Here is a 17,535-nt window from a genome sequence, read left to right on the forward strand (position 1 = left end):
CCTGCCTCAAAAAATAATAATGAATAAATAAATAAAAGCTTTATTGAGATGCAGTTCTTAAACCATAGAACTCACCTCCTTAGTGTAGTCGTGCAATACCATTTTCTGTCTCTGTGGATCTGTCTGCTCTGCACTCTGCACATAAATGAACCAATGCAATCTTCCGGCTGTGCCCAGCCTCTCTCAGAGTTAGAATAATGAGGAAAGGGGCCAGGGATTCAGCTCAGTGGTGCTGCCACTTGCCTCCTAAGAAGGTCCTGAGTTCAATCCCCTGTACCAAAAAAAAAAAAAAGAATAATGAGGAAAGAATGGGCGTAATCTTTCCAGGATCCACCCATGCCTCATGGGCCCTGGTTTTTCCAGCTCTGAGCCCAGGCCTGGGTCTGTCTCCCATCAGCATGGATGGATGGGCTCTTCTCTCACTGCCCCTCTTCCTTCTGCTCCTGTGTGACCCAAGAGTGAGCACCTGGAGGGCACAGGGAGGAGAGGATCCAGCCGGGGACCCTTCCGGCCCCATCTCAAAGGAAAGAACGTGTGACTTCTCATCAGGCCTACCTCTGCCCATCCAAGCCAGGGGAAAACAGGCTTCCAGAGGCACTTCAGTACCTCCAAAAGGTCCAGGTCACCTCAGAGACAGAAAATACAGCTAACAGGATGGAAGCGAGTGTTTGCAAAGCATCTGACAGAAGATTAATACTCAGGCAGCCAGGCGGGGCAGTAACCCCAGCACTTGGGAGGCTGAGGCAGGAGGGTCAGCATAAATTCAAGCTCTGTCTCATAAAATTTTTAAAAAGGAATTTTTTTAAAAAAGTATTCTATTAAGCAAAGTAAAGCCAACAGCAAAAACAAAAATACAGGTACAGTCTGATTTCACTCACATGAATGGGAGGAAGAGAGAAAGAAAGGAGAATATAGGTTGCCAGGGGCCAAGAGGAGGTGGCAGGGGTGGAGGTTCTTATTCAATGAATACAGTTTCTGATCAAGATGATGAAATAATTCTGGGAAGGGACAGAAAGGGTTGCACAACAGTATGAATGTACTTAGTCCCAGAATCATAAATTTCAAATGGTGACAATGTTAAGTTTTAAGTCTATTTTACCGCAATCATTTTGCTTGTTTCTTTTTGAGGCGAGGAGTTGCCACGTAGTCCAACCTGGTCTTGAACTCACCGTGTAGCCCAGAATGGCCTCAAAGTACTGTGATCCTCCTGCCTCATCCTCCCTCGTGCAGGGATCACAGGCGTGCGCCACCACAGCTGGCCAGCACAATCTTTGTAAGAAGGAGAGATACGATAGAATACTGTCTATGATTTTTTTTTTTTTAGAGATGACCTTTCCGAGCCACAGAAAGATGTGGAGGAACTTTAAATGTATATTGCTAAGTGAAAGGTGACATACTGTGTGATTCCAACTCTGACATTCTGGAAAAGGCAAAACTATGGAAACAGAAAAACGACCAGGGAAGGGGAGGGCTGAGGGGTAGCTCAGTGGTACACTGCTTGCCTATAGTAAGGCCCTGGGTTCACTCCTCTGTACTGGAAAAAAAAAAAAAAAAAAAGATTAGAAAATCTGCTGGGAAAAGCAGAGAGAAGTTAAAGTTGTGCCACTACACCCTATGATATGGTAATGGTGGTCATACATTTATCACAACCCATAGAACATGCTGGATGTGGTGGCTCACACCTGTTACCCAAGCACTCTGGGAGGCTGAGGCAGGAGCATGATAAATTCGAGCCCAAACTTACCATCTGTTTAGAGACTTAGCTATTTAGTGACTGGGCTGTTTACTGACTTAGTAAGACCTGTCTGGAAATAAAGAAGGGCTGGGGATGTAGTTGAGCACAAAGCCCCAGGTTCAATTCCCAATACTTTTTTTTTAAAAAGAAAGAGTTCTTCCAGTGGCATTACTGCCCACCATTCTGGAAATAGTCACATACATTGTGGCTTTGAAGACAATAGTACATCTCAGAAGTAAAGGCAGACACTCCGTGCTGGTACCCAGGGGAGGAAGTGTCCCTCCTATGTGTGCTCAAACCCAGGGCACAGGCAAGGAGCCTGCAGCTGGGAGACAGCCCACCCACTTCCCAGCAGAGCAGGTGCTGCTTTGTCCTGAGGGCCCCATCTGAGGGGGAGCAGGGTGCAACCGGCACCAGACATCATCTTCCTAGTGGAGCAGGACTTGGTCCTGCCTGGGAGTCCCAGTCTGAGGAGGAAATGCTCCTGACCCGGGACTGCTATCCAGGAGGGATTCGCAGCCTGGCACTCGGAGTCCGCCCTGTCTGAGGGTGGAGACACAGCCTGGCCCCGCGACGCCCCATCTGAGGGCAACGTGACATAGCTTCCTAGAGCGGAAGGGGCCTCCCCTAGGCACCCCTAGGGCACATATAGAATATATGATGTTGAACCAGGCGAGGTGACTCACACCTGCCAGGGGGATTGCTATGAGTTCAAGGCCAGCTCGCACAACATAGCAAAACCCTGTCTTAAAATGAAACGAAAAGAGAAGAAATGAAGTGAGTGACGCCACCCCACCTGTCCATCCAGGTCCAGCAAGGCCCAGCTCCCCGGGGAGCTTCAAGGACAGGCTGAGGTGGCCACCGCTTGTCCAGTGGACACCACCCCGCCTGGCCTTGTGCGGACCAGCACTAGCCTGAGCTTCTCACACACCTCTGGCCAATCTTTAACCAGCTGGCCACGGGTCCCCTCTCCCAAGGCAGAAAAAACGGGACATGGAGACTTTGCCCCTATGCCTGTTATCTGTCCCCAAAGCAGGCTGGGGACAGATGGGGCCAGTTCTGTCCTGGCCCTTCCTGGACACACATTCTTTTGGCTGTCCTCAAGACAACCTCAGGAAGTGGGCACCATGAGGTCATCCTGGGATAGAACCCAGGGCTCAGAGGTCACAAGCTGCAAAGCAGAGGCCGAGGGGCTCAGGACTGCCCCGTCCCTGTCCCTTCCCTGCCTGTATCTGCCCTGCATCCAGACAATCTCACAGAACAGATACCATGTGGTCAAGAGAGGGTTCTGCTGGGCCAAGGCTGTTAGCCATGCTCATGGGTCACGGGTCAGGCGTCAGCTGGCCTTAGGTCTCTTTGGGGCATTGTCCCACTCTGACTCAGAGGGAGGAGAGCAGCTGGAGGCAGATGTGGCTGTTAGGGGACAGCACAGCAGGCCCAGAAGGGACAGTGACACAGAGGAAAGCTGCTGTGACACAGGAGCCACATGGAGTCTAATGCATCCTCCCCCTGCTCTCTGCCTTCCCTGGGACTCTGAGCTGGACCTCCTGGGCCACCGTCCTTGCCCCAAACCTGCTCACTGCTTCCTACAGGGAACACCAACCCTTCACCCTCTGGACAGTTTCCCTCAGGAGTCCCTTGGTTCCTGTGCAAATGAACCCAGTCCCTGGGGTCCCCCTCACCCACATCCATCCAGTGAATCTTGCCCCGGGACAATTTACTCCTGGGGCAAGGACTGTTCAGGTGACAAAGGAGACTGAGGCTAGCACAAACTGTCTGGAACAGTAGTGCACGCACTGTCTGGCAGGAGCAGGGAATCGAGAGAGGCTGGATTTTCCTAGACCAGCATTTGTTTATTTAATTTTTTTAAATGATTTTTTTTTTCCTTTTTAAGACAAGGTCTCACTATGTAGTACAGACTGGCCTTGAACTTGCAGTGATCCTCCTGCCTCAGCCTTCTGAGTGCTGGGACGACCGGTGTGTGTCACCATACTCAGTCACTTCTCTAGTTTTAGAAGGACATTGCAGTGACACTTATGGCTTCCCCAGGCCACCCCTTCACCTCCGCACTGCCCACTCCATCCTGGCCTTGACTGGGGTAAGCCCCAGTCCTCACAGGGCTTGGGAGAGGGACAGGCAGTAAGGCTGGAGGCTGCCTCGTCTGGGTCCAAATCCACTAACCCTGGGCCAGCTGCAGAAGCTTTCCAAGTCTGGTTGTTCTCACCCTGCAGGTGTGATGAGATCCCACCCCGCAGGCTGTTGGAGGTACAGTGAGGATCCATGAAGCACAGGGTGCCAGGTGAGTGCGCACGTGCAGGCACACACACACGTACACACGCACACCAGCAGGCAGGGTAGGGGTTCCCAGGGCCACTGTGGTACACACACCCTCGTGCAGGCGGGGCACACGTGTGTGAGCCTGTGTTCCCGGCACCCTGCACCTCTCACTGGATCTCACCAGGTCCAGCCCAGCTCACTCCCTTCTGTACCCCCCGCCTGGCAGACAGGGGAGCTAGCGTGCCTAGGAACAATGGGCCCCAGGCCCTTCCGGGCCCTTGCGTGAGAAGGAGCTGAGGAAGGAAGGTCACCTTCCGGTGGGACGACCTTGACCCCCAAGTCCCCTGTGCTACCCTTAGTGCTCCCTGTCCCTACCGAGAATGTCCCTCTGCAGCTGGGCTGGAGCCCCCGAAAGTCCAGGGCCTATTCTCATTTGTCCCCCACCCCTGTCCCCCATGTGTGGCTGGACAGAGTGCCCGCAGTACTGCTCCTGGGGGCTCTAGCTGGATCCCACCTGGCTTCTCATTTCCCCATGGTGACCCTGGAAACTCCAGGCAGGGTCTTGGCTCCCCATCTGTGGAGGTGGCATCATGAAGTTCAAGTTCCCAACCCCTGGCTGGGAGCAGGAGGAGCAGCACCCACTTCCCAACCTGCCAGCGGCCTCCCCACGTCCATCCCTGACCTGGAGGAAGCTGGAATCTGGAGACAGATTCCTGGTTCTCACAGCAGGAGGACGTCCAGGGCCACAGACAGGCCTGCAAGCTCTCGCCCGCCCGACAACTGCACACATGCAGTTGTGCTCCTGACGCACCCGAACGCACACCTGGCGCGTCCACGCACATACCTGGCTGCGCTTGCCCCTCGCATGCATGTACGGAGATGAGCCCTGCACACCCATGCCCGCTGGGCCTCTTGGCTGGGGACCCCAGGAAGCATCCTGCAGAATCCACCCTGCTCCACCTGGGACCTAGAGGACACTAGGGGTGTGGCAGGGTCCAGGGCTGACAGTGAGGTATAACCCAGCCTGCACCTTCACTCCCAGCAATACCAACTCACTCATTCCTTTACATAGGTTCTTGCTAAACAGTAACGTTGCAGCCTGGTGCACAGGTATGCACCTGTTGTCCTAGCTTCTCGGGAGGCTGAGGCAAGAGGATCACTGGAGCCCAAGAGTTCAGGGCAAGCTGGGCAATGAACAAATTTCAAACCAGTGGGGGAAAGATATGTTACTGAATACTTCATGTTGGAAAAAAAAGTGGCTCCACACCTTGAACACCAAAATAAATTCAAATGCATCAAAGATTTAAATGTTGGAAATAAAACCATGAAGGGCAAGAAGAAAACAAAAATATGTTTAGCTATAAATGACTCAAGCTCATCCTTCCTTGATAATACTCCATTGTGTGTGTGTGCATTTGTGCGTGTGTGTGTGTGTGTGTGTGTATAAATAAATATATTTAAAAACCCCACGTCTTAGCTAAAGGGATACACCTTGAGGCATGAGACACAGGTTTAAATACCACCTTGTTTCTCTGGTGTGAGAAACCAAAAGTAGAAATAAGGACTAAAATGTAAGACAGATATTGGGAAATGGGAAGAAAATGTTCAGCTGGGAAGGGAAACAAGGGAGATGGGAGGGAGAAAGGAAGGAAGGGACAAGAAAAAAGTGAAGATAGAAGGAAAAATGGAAACAAAGCTTTTGAACAAAAGGAGGGCTTGGGGGGGAAGGGGGAAAAGGCGGACTGTATCAAGTACAGGTGCAAATTCTCCACGATGAGTGCGAGCATTATACATGCCGAAAATGCACCAATACATGTTTTGCTACTAAAAAAAGGAAGAAGAAAGAAAGAAAAATACAGCCAGGTTTGGTGGTGCACGCCTGTAATTCTAGCACTCATGAGCCTGAGGCAGGAGGATTGCCCCAAGTTCAAAGCCAGCCTGGGCTACACAGTGAGTTCGAGGCCAGCTTGAAATACATAGAGAGACCCTGTCTCCAACAAAACAGAAAACAAAAATACAGGAGCGAATGAAGTTGATTTTTAAACGTACTCTGAGAGTGCAAAAAGAAACCTCTCTAAGCTTGACACAAATCCAAAAACTGTGGAAGAAAAGATGACTTCTGCTTCATAAAAACCATTAATTTAATTCGAAGAGAAGGAACAGAGTTAGGAGGTCCGCTAATGTGAGAGGCCAGCGCCGCCCCCTCCCCAGCCCTCTCCTCCCGGTGGCCTCGGGCATCGCCCCCTGGAGAGTGGCTGGGACAGCAGGAGGGAAGGTGTCAGGGCCCTGGCTCCACGGAGCTCCCCGGTACAGCGCCTCCTAGCGGCATCCTTCCGCAATTGCACTGCCCTACAAGTCTGAGCTCCCTACTGAGCCTTTGAAAATAATCCCTGTTTAAAACTTTCCTCAAACCAATAGGACCTTGAATGATGCACAAAGAAAAGGTTAATTTCCTCAATTTGCAGAGTTCCTATAAACAACAACAATCCGATGAAAGCAAAGAACATGAATTGTTAATGGAAGAGGAAAACGTAAATGCATTTTTAAAATATAAAAGGTTGCCTGAAGCCAGGCATAGGGGAATCTGCCTGGAATCAAACTACTTGGGAGGCCAAGGCACGAGGATTACTTGAACCCAAGGGTTCAAGACCAGCTTGGATGACACAGTGAGACCCCATTTTTTAAAAAAGCCGGGCATGGTGGCACACCCCTGTCACCCCAGCATTTGGGAGGCTGAGGCACGAGGATCACTGTGAGTTTGAGGCCAGCCTAGGATACAAAGTGAATTCAAGGAGCCTGGACTACACAGCAAGACCCCTATCTCAAAAATAAATAAATAAAATAGAACAAAAAATAAAAAGAGCTGAGGAGTCGCCTAGCTGCCTAGCACAGGCCTTGGACTCAGCCCTCAGCTCACCAGCCAACCAAAACATTTCTGCAGGGATCTCTGTTTAATCCTTGTTTGTCCAGCCTCGCTGCTGCACCCCCTTTGTTATTGATCCCGGAACACCTTTGTTATTAATCCCCTAGCCTAGCCAACGACTGTTGGATCAAAACAACTTATGCAACCCTCTTCCTCCTTTGCCTTTAAAACCCTTCCCAACCTCAGCCCTGAAAGACCCATATTGTCTGTTGTTCACCAAGGCAGCGTGCAGCAAAGCACCTCCCAAATAACCATATCTCTGTTTGGGATGCCTCTTTGTTTGTTATTCCAGCTGACACAGTATTCCACGCATTTCAGCAAGAGTGAAAATGACTCTTGAGCCACGCAAAACAGCACTGTGCCCTGGAAGATTAGCCCGGCAAAGACAGGTCTGGTTACCGTCTTTGTTTCCAGCACAGTTGTATTTCAATATATGCAGACACTGGGAGGACGGGCAAGAAAAGGTAAGTTTCTTCTCTAGGAGAAGCCCAAGGGTGTGGGATTGGCAGAGATGCCATCCTTTCATAAAATTTGGACTTTGTACCATGTGTATTGATTTCCTATTTCAAAAAATAATTTCTAAGCCAGGTGCAGAGGTGCATTCCTGTAATCCCAGCACTCAGGAGGCTGATACAGGAGGATTGAGAATTCAAGGCTAGCTTGGGCTACACAAAGGAATCCTGTTGCAAACAAACATGCAGCTGACAGTCATTTATGTTATATTCACTAAGTATCTATCAGGCACCAGCTGCTGTCTGCACTGGCAGGCTCAGGCATGATATGCGTGATTGTTTTCTGCTCACTCCATGAAGTAAAAGATGCTAAAGAAGTAAATGTACAAATAAGTACCCAAGTACACAAGGTAATAAGTTCTGGGAAGAAGTGAGGCTGCAAGGGAGAGACAGATATGACTTCAGACAGGCTGGTCACACTAGGTACACACAAGAGCCATCTCACACAGGTTAGAATTTAAAAAGCAGCAAAGAAAAGCATTCTAGGCAGTGGGACCCACATGTGCAAAGGCCCTGAGGCAGAAAATGAGTGATTGTGCAGTGGGTGGATCAGCACCCCTTGCCAGGAGGGCACAGCCTCGCCTGTGAAACAGCTCACTCTGGAGAGGGCGAGACGGACCTGAGGGAGGCAGGTGGCTTCCTGGGAAAGCAGAGAAGCAGAGCTGAAACCCAGGTGTTTGGACTTCGTGAGCTCAGCACTGTCTGTGTGATGCATCTGGGGACTTTGCAAGATCACAGTGACCAGGATAGAGGGGAACAAGGGAGGAAGCTGGCCACATCCTTGGCTCTGCTCTCATCTCAAGGGCCCAGGAAGGAGACAAATCAGAAGTGGGAACATGTACACGGGTGTCACCTCAGCCCCAGATAGCTGAGCTGCTGACTCAGCGTGGTCACCATGGGCCTCGGAGGGACCCTTCTCTCCTGAGCCCCACCCTCCTCCAGTCCTCAAAGAACATCTCGTAAAATACTGCTTGGAGACCACACACCCAGGTGAGCATCCTTGTGCTGCTGCCTGTGGTATGGGCAACACTCCGAATGTTTGCCCTGAACGCTTCTGGTTCTGGTGTTCCTTGCAGAATAGTAATTTAGCTGGGCATGGTTATAAACACCTGCAATCCCAGCCATCAGGAGGCTGAGGCAGGAGAATCCCAGGAGTTCAAAGCCAGCCTGGGCTACATACTGAGTTCAAGGGCAGCCTGAACTACATAGCGAGACCCTGTGATCTGTGGGGAGGCTAGGGCCCTTTCCCCCTTTCCTCACCCCGCCCCCGACCCCAGCAGCCCAATTCCACCGCCTCTTCCTGCTTTAGCCCTGTGCTCAGGCCAGGATCCCCCCCCCACACACACTCCTACCCCGGCCCTTGCAGGGAGCTGCAATCGTGAGAGTGCAGTCTCCGTCGCCCCCTTGTGGCCACTCCGAGAAACGCATGCTTCCCACCGCTACAGACCTGGGGATTCCACCTCAAATCAATAGGCAATCAAAGGAAAAGTGAGTTTACTTTGCAGGTGCTTCTTCGAGACAACTCTCAAGTCCTCTACACAGAAATTCTTGGGAAGCCCTAGGAGGGGCCGGAGGATGTGCCCTACCTCATGCCACCCCCATCATTCTTTGGCCTGGTTGCCAAGACTTGTTCAATGCCCTGCCAGGAATTCAACTCTGTTCTTACCCTGCCACAGACAGGGAGCTCACTGTATGCACAGCTGATCTATCACCTTTTCTGTACGGGGGTAACCAAGGATCGGGCTGTGTTCCCCGAGCACTTCCCACTCGGTCACCGCACACACTGGGCTGATGGGCACCCAGGGGCTAAGGCTGAGGTCACCCGCAGAGCTGGGTTTGGCTAGGGCTTGTGGGTGGCACTTGCAGCTCATACAGAACCCCACGTGATGCCCCAACCTGTCACCCATGCCCCATGCTGCCCTCCAAGAGCCTGGGCCAGGCCAGCTGCCCCTGAGAAGGTTCAGGGCATCTTTGAAGCTGAGGTTGGACCTCAGCCTCTCCTCATCGCCTCTCCCACCCTGTGCCCCATCTCTGCCACCTCGATGAGCCGGTGGGTGGAAGACAACTCTCCCCCAGATCACACCAAGTCCTGGGGGCGGGGCCTCTGCAGCTGCTGTCTCAGGCTCCTCCTGGAGCAGTAGAAGGAGCCTGGGCTTTGGGTTGACTCTGCAAACCAGCCCTTCATACAGACGAGAGACAGATGTCACCACTTAGCTTGAAGGACAGTGATCAGATGACCACTAAAGCCAATATCCAGTGCACACAGGGTTTTCAGCACAGTGGGCTTCTGGCCCTCTCCCTGGCCCCTGAGATTCAGGAAAGCTCTGGGGTATCATCAATAGAGGACAGCCCAGCAGCCACAGGGGCCAGTGCGTTGGTGGCTTTGGAATCAGGGGGCTGCCCAAGGACAGTGTTCTGGGATCCCACGGCCTCCTGCCGACCCAGCCATCCCCACCAGCAGCCTTGGGAAAGTCCTTCCAGGAGCAATGGGGGCCCTGGGTGTCTGAAAGCTGCCTTATCTCCCCTTCCCACTGGCTGCCCAGAGCTCCCTGCCCCCAGTCACCCACCACGGTCACCCAAGGCCAGCACAGGCCCTGAACACCCATTAGGTGAGCTCTGGTCCTGGGTCTTGTGGAGCCTGAGACATGAGCAGGCTTGCAGAGGTGGTACCAGGCCTGGGACCAGGGCCTTGGGACATTGCCCTGCCTGGGTCCTTTTTCATCCCTTTCCCTTGGGATCTAGGATCTGGCCACCAGGAGGCGCTGCTACTCCTCAGATCTGCCTAGGCCCCCAAGCTGTGCCAGCAGAGAGAGATCAAGCTCTGAGAGGGCAAAGGTGAACTCACCACCTAGAACAGGGCAAAATAAGGGCCTTTGTCTGTTGCTGCCATGCATCTCACACTTCCCATGCAGGACCTCACTGCCACCTCGATGGGGTGGGGTTGGGGCCCCAGCCAGGACTCTAAGTCACAACCTAGGCTAATGAGAACAGCAAGTAAAAGGAACTGCTAACAAAAGACAGAAAGTGAAAAAACGTAGGCAAATGGCCTGGCCTAGAGTCCCAGCTAGCCTGAAAATATCTCCAGGGCCTGTGTTTGTGGCACCACTTCCTTTTTCTTTTCTTTCTTTCTTTCTTTCTTTCTTTTTTTTTTTTTTTCTGGTACGAAGAATCGAACTCAGGACCTTTCGCTCATGAGGCAGGCATGGTGCCACTGAGCTAAATCCCCGGCAACAATGCTTCCTTCTGTCCCGCACCCTTGAGGCTGCCTTGAGGCCATGTACCAGGAGCCCAGAAGAGCCACAGTGGCATCAGTCCTTCCCATGTTCAGCAGAGGCTCTGTTCTCCCGACCGGCGGGGTTCCCACTCTGGTCAGGCCTGGCTTCCCTCTTAGGTTGCTGCTCCTGGGGATCAGACTCATGGGGAGGTAATGGGGACAGCTGGCTGGCGGCAGCAGAAGACACAGACGACCCAAGGACCCCTCACAGGCTGCAGGAGCCAAAGTGTGGCCCTGCTGAGAGAACTTCTTGACCCCCAGAGCTGCCCCCAGCACACCCAGGCCAGCAGAGGCCAGAGGTCAAGGTTAGGGGCTGAGCAGATTGATGGAGGACAGAGGATGAAGGTAAGGAACCTCTCCTTAGAATGGAACCCCGAGGCTTGTGCAGAAGTGACAGCCACAACTGGGCATGGTGGCACACACCTGTGATCCCAGCACTCAGGAAGCTGAGGTGGGAGGACTGCTGAAAGTTCAAGACCAGCCTGGGCTACACAGCGAGACCTTGGCCCAAAAGACAACAAAAAAAGAAGTCACAGTCAGGGACTTGCTAATTTCCTGCCAAGCCATTTACTGCCAGGACTCTGTGCCGCCCATGGAGAGAGGAAGGAAAAGAGCCCACACTGCCACCCCAAGGTCACCCCACCTGACAGCCACACTGCAAGGGAAACCCTGAGGGCTGGACAGGGGCGGGGGCATCTCCGTCCAGACCCCCGCTGTGACTCACAGGGACAGTTCCCTCCTGATACTAGACCTGCCCCAGCCAGGGTTCATAAATTCCCCAGGTGGCAGACGGGGATAGGAGTTGGCACAGGTTATCACAGGTGCCACGGGAGGGAGGGTTTGCGTGAGGCTGGCAAGGGCGGAAGGCCCGAGGCCAGTGCTGCACCCCATTCCCCACTTAGTGGTCTCCACCTCTGCCCTGCAAAGAACCCAGGCCTCTTCTACCCCCACAGCTGCACAATACCGAGCCTAGGAGCTGGCAGGCGGGCGGCTTGGGCCACAGAGCGTCTCACGGGGCTTTTTGAGCCAGGACTTGGGAGAAGTGGCTCACTCAAGCCCTGCCCTGTCTGTCACTCCAGTGCCCAGAGAGTAACTGCCTGGTGTTTGGTGCAGCAATGAATGACAGTGAAGTGTGGGCTCCGAACAGACCAAAGCCCTGGCCCCACCTTGGGAGGCTGACTGAGCTCTTAGAGGACAGCAAGGGACAAGGACTTCAAAGCTCGCTTTGGGAGTGAAAGAAAAAATATCCACCGAACCGGCAGTGAGTGAAGATTGCGTGTACCAAGCCCTGGGCTCCACAGCCAACCTTCCATCTTCCCAGCGTAACAGGAGTCCCCGAGACCTGTGTATTCTCTATCTCTCCATCTATCTATCTGTCTGTCTTGCAGTTTTGAGACAGGGCCTTGCTAGGCAGTCCATACTGGATTTGAACTCACAAAGATCCTCCTGCCTCGGCCTCCCAAGTGCTGGGATTACAGGCCTATCCCACCATGCACAATTTCATTTCCATTTTAGAGATGGGGAGCCCTGAGGCTCAGAAAGACTCAGTGCCAGGCTAGGGTGTCACTCAGTGGTCCAGTGCTTGCCTAGCAGGTGAGAGGCCCTGGGTTCCAGTCCAAGCACTAGGCAGGGGCACTTGACCCAGGAAGCTGTTCAAATGAAACCATGAGACAGACCCTGGTCCTTCCTCTCCACAGGGCATCTGGTGACCTGAGTTCCCTCATTAAATCCCTCTTCCATTTTCCTATCTGCAAAGTGGATCCCTCTGCTGTGACTGCGTTGAGAGAGCAAATGACACTTTAAATGGAAGGGCTCCAATGGTGCTGGAAGATTACAAGGCCCATATTACTGCTGCCTATTCTTATTATGCTTTGAAATTCATGTCACTTATTCATTCAACCGACATTGCAGCACCAAGCTTCAGCCTCCAGCAGCACATCAGGACTCCATACTAAGGGGACCTCACTGCCAGCATGCCAGGGAGGGTCCAGCCTGGAGGACAGGGAGGGGTTCTGGAAGCTTCAGGAGGGCAAGCAGCCAGCCAGATCTCCGCCCACCCGGAGGAAGCTGTGCACTGACCAGCAGAGGCTGGGGCGCACCCCTCACTGGGACAGGTGGCTCTGCCCTGAGGACAAAGTCTAAAGACCCCCATGGTCCACAGGAGCCTCTGCTCCCAAGCACTACCCCATGGCCTGCTCCCCACTTTCCTGGCCTGGCAAACCCTCTGCCTGCCTTCCCACCTGCCCATCCCTCCAGGGATATCAGCACTTCTAAGCCGTCAGGCCCCCTCCCGGGCGTTGTGGCACACACAGACAATCCCAGCACTTGGTAGGCAGAGGCAGAGGGATCGCTGGTAGTTCAAGCCCAGCCTGGGCTACATAGCAAGACCCTGTCTCAAAAGGTAAAGGCAGCAGGGGCGGGGATCAAAGAGGCGAGAGAGATCCCAGCAGAGATTACAGGGATCCCGGGTCCCTCAGCCTATCTGTGTCAGTCTTAACACTGGATCTGCCCTCAGCAGGGAGAAACCAACCTGAGATACCTGTGCCGTGGAGCCTAGGGTTTCCAGGTAAGCCCTGTGGTGGTGGGAGCTCCCAGGGGTCCTCGCCTCTCCAACAGCATGAAAGCCACAAAGCCACCAATCTGCCACTAGCAGCTCTTCTGCCACCAGCATGAAGGGGACGAAGACGTGAAGACTCACCGCCTAGGAAGTCATCCCCTGGAGTGAGCTGGTGCATCCCAGAGAGCAGCCCCTGATCTGCCATGAAAAGTGCTTATGCCTAGTATGTACTCAATAAACTCGAGCTGTGAGCATCAGTAGTAATCAAGTGCCTGGCACCTAGCAGGTGCTCAGTAAATGGCAGTTCTCAGGGGGACAGAGTTGCAGGCAGCTGGCAGCCCCTGCACCACCCCAGAGCCATCCCTCTGCACAGCAGACAGGCCTGCAGATCTCCAAACCCAATCCTGTGGCAGACAGACGAGGAAACTGAGGCCCAGAGGGGAAGCACTGGCCCAAGGTCAGAAGCAAGATCTGTCCCCAGGACCTGAGTCTCCCAGGCCAATACCTCAAGATAAACTCACCCAGCCCGCAGAGGTAGGGTTGTGTGGGATTCAGGCAGCATCTCCAAGGGGAGGCTGGGGGGTTACAGGGGAGGCTGAGGCTTTGTCTCTGCAGCCACCTGGGGTGGGGTCCTGGAAGAGAAGAGGTCACCGGGGTTCCCAGAGCCCTTGGCAGCTGGGGATGTCAGCCCCTGACATTGAAGTGACAGTGACCACATGCTTTCCCTAGAACTCTTGGCCCCACACTGGTCTGGTCCTTCTGGCCACCTCCCCACAAGGCTCCCCAAGTTCTTCTCTCCCCCCACCCTGTACTCCCTCACTCTGTGAGACCCCACAGCTGGAAAGTGGGGTTCATATCAGGCCCACGTCACCCCAAAGCCTCTCTGGTCTCTCCCAGGTGGCCTCTTTCTGAAGAGGGCTCAGTTCACAAGGGCCTGGGCAGCTGTTCCCTGGGGATGGTGCCATGGCTGGAGGCCCAGTGACCTGGCAAGGAAAGCCAGTGGCCCTCTGCTTGAGCACCTGCCTGGCAGGAAGCAGGAGGGGACTTTGCTGAAAATCTGCCTTTAATCTTGGCTTCCTGTTTTCTGCCCTAGGGACTACCCAGGGTGTCTGAGTTTCAAGCAACTTTACATCAGCTTCTCTAAACTGTCAACTCCGCCAGGGGGGTGGCTGGCAGAGGGGAGGTGGCCAGGGAGGAAACAGAGGGCCATGCGTGGGAATCCTGGGTGCAGCCCACCTGGCTGCAGGTCCCCAGTGCTTTCCCCATACCCGCACCCAATCTTCCTCTTCTTCGCGCCCCTGGGACAGGTCCCACCACCCAGGAACACGTAGCCTGGCCTGGGAAACCTGATGTTTAGTCTGGAACACTGATCTGACATCACCTATTTCACAGTTTGTTTAAAATCAAGCTCCTGAGTGCTTTCCCAGCCGGTCCCCTCCTCACCCTCACACCATCTCCCCTGAGGTTCCCACTGGCTTCTCAGGAGGCTTCAGTCCCTACAAGGGTAGTCCCATGGGGAGCTGTCCCTGGCTCGCCTGTGCCTACCCACTGCTGCCACCCACACCCACACCCACCACTGCTGCTGGAGACCATGCAGCAGCCTCCTGCTGGTCTTCTGCCTTCACCATTACCCATGGCATGGGAGAATCTCTCCATGGCTCCCTCTGCTCACATAAGAGTCCACACTCAATAAACCTCTGAGCCATGACACCCTGAGGCCTGGGCTGCTTCTCTCAGACCCCTCTACCTGGCTCTCTAGCCTGGTCACCTCTGCTGTTCTGAGCCTTCTGTGCCTTGGGCCCTTAACTGTCGTTCCCTCCCCACTCCACCTGCACTTGCCCAGTCCCTTCCCAGGCCCAAAGCTGAGCCCTTGTCCCACTCCAGTCACGGGGTGGGGGGGTGATCATTGCTTTCACACCTGGGTGTCTGATGGCCCTGCTATTTCTCCTCTTGGGTAAGAGGATCTTGCTCACCCCTCCACCTCCCAGCATCCCATGAAGTCCTGGAGACGCTAGGTAAGTATTGCTGCCTGATGAATGGAGGAATGGGGGAAATGGACCCTCCAGTTGGAAGCTGGTTGGCTCTTCCCCTAGGGGTGAGTCTGGGGGTGGAGCCTTTTAAGGTTTGTTCAGGGTTCCTGGGATTAGATCAGGTCACAATTTTTTTTTCTTGTCACCCTGTTGAGAAAAGGTGGAGCCAAAATTCAAATGTGAGTTTATCTGACTCCAAAGTTCACCTGCTGGGCTACAGCACACCCAGGGGGGAAAGTCAGGTGTCTAAAGTGGTAAAGCAAGGGGGTTGGCAACAACCTCGACAGGGATTAGAGTACCCACAAGCCTTTCTTTCCCATACCAGGGAATCCATCCATGGCAGGGCAGATGTCAATTTCTTTCTGGTTTGTTTTGTTGGTTTGGCTTTCTTTTCTTTTCTTTTTCTTTTTGTATGGGGATCAAACTCAGGACCTTACATTTACAAGGCAGGCAGCAGCACCACTGAGCTAAATCCCTGGCCCTTGTTTTCTTTTTTTGAGATTTGGTCTTGCTAAGTAGTTCAGATTGGCCTTGAATTTACTCAAACTAAAAGCAATCCTCCTGCCTCAGCCTCCTGAAGGATGGGATTACAGGGGTGTGCCACCATTCTTGGTTATCTTCTCCCTTCCAGAGGCCTCTGCAGAGCAGTTGAAGTGCTTCGTGCAGGCCAAGGCAGCCCCCACCCTTGAGCCCGGTTATCGTTCTATCTCGACCTCAAAGGAAGGTGAAGGCCAGCTCCACCCCCTTCATCCTGCTGCTTATCTTGCTGAGTCTGCACAGTGTCTCTCCAGAGAGGTGCAAGCTGAGCCAGATCTTACAGAGGGGAAGCTGAGCTCAGAGACCTTAAGTAACCAGCCCACGGCTACACAGCTGGTAAATGGCCCAAGTGAGATTTGACTCTGAGATCTGAAACCCAAGTCCACCTTTGCTTTCACCAGTATGCCACCCCCATCTCTGAGATGGGGTCCTCCTCAAAAGGCGTCCCTCCCAAGGGCTGGCTTCTCCTCTCTAGGAGGTGGGACCTGGGGTGAGTAGGGTTAGAAGGGCCACGCTGTAGTGCTCCCTGCGGCCATTCAGGGTCTTTGCAATTTGCAGCCACACCGTTTACCTAGCTCTGTCTCCTGTGGGGCCCTCAACTGTCACTTTCACTCTCCACTTTGCCCCCTCCCCGCTACCTGGCAATGGCTAAGCCTAATCCTTCCTTCGGAGCCCGGACATCTCCCACCTCGCTGGGGTCCCTGGGCTCCCCTCCTCACCGCGGCCCATCCTGTGCCCGGCTCCTCTCTCTGGTCCCATTAGCAATGCTCTGTAATAACAGTCCGCGCTTAATTGGGGATTCACCAAGTGCCACCCACTGCACACTAAGCACTTTATCCCATGCACTCATTTCCTCCTCACCAAACCTCCCCAAGTGGGTGTTATTATTTTCCCTGTGTCATCAGATGGGCTACTGTAGCACCAACAGGTTCAGTGACTTGTCTAAGGTCACGCAGCTACTGAGTTCCCTCATGGCCTCCACGATGCATACAAAGTCCAAGAAGCTCTTTGGCTCTCTGGGGCCCCTGGGTGTGATGCAGGAACCCACCTCCCACCTCTCTTTTGCTCAGGATGTAACCATTTATAGTTCCCAGAAGCCACCGCGCCCGCTCACTGCTCCCTCTGCCGGAGTCCAGGGTCTGTGACGTCTCTCACTCACCTTTCCTGCTTCCCGTGGACCTTGTGCACAGCACGTCGTGTGTGTGTGTGTGTGTGTGTGTGTGTGTGTGTGTGTGTGTTTTTTTTTGCACGGTGTGTGTGTGTGTGTGTGTGTGTGTGTGTGTGTGTGTGTGTTTTACCGAGGATGGAACCTGAGACCTTCATACTGACTTCCATCCCCAGCCCTTTTTATTTTTTGAGACAGAAGTCTAGGCTGACCTCAAAAGCCTCCTGACTCAGCTTCCTGAGTAGCTCAAATAACAGGCGTGCACCCCCGTGCCAGGCCACCTGTCTGTTCACTGTTATCAATTATATCTCTACAGTGATGAACTATTCATTGACCTGCCTTTCAGCCCCACCTGACTGAGAACTTGATAGTCATAAAAAGGACTCAAGGGGACTCACAGTTTGGCCTGTCACACTGGCAGCGTCAGGAAGCATATGTGAATGAATGAACGAACGAATGAATTTATAGTCAGGGCGCAGGCCTGGCCTCCACGTGTGCACTGCTGGGGCGCGCAGTCTGCAGAGG

Source organism: Fukomys damarensis, unplaced genomic scaffold (genome assembly GCF_012274545.1).
Source record: "Fukomys damarensis isolate Sample0158 unplaced genomic scaffold, DMR_v1.0_HiC HiC_scaffold_25, whole genome shotgun sequence".
Taxonomy (NCBI): domain Eukaryota; kingdom Metazoa; phylum Chordata; class Mammalia; order Rodentia; family Bathyergidae; genus Fukomys; species Fukomys damarensis.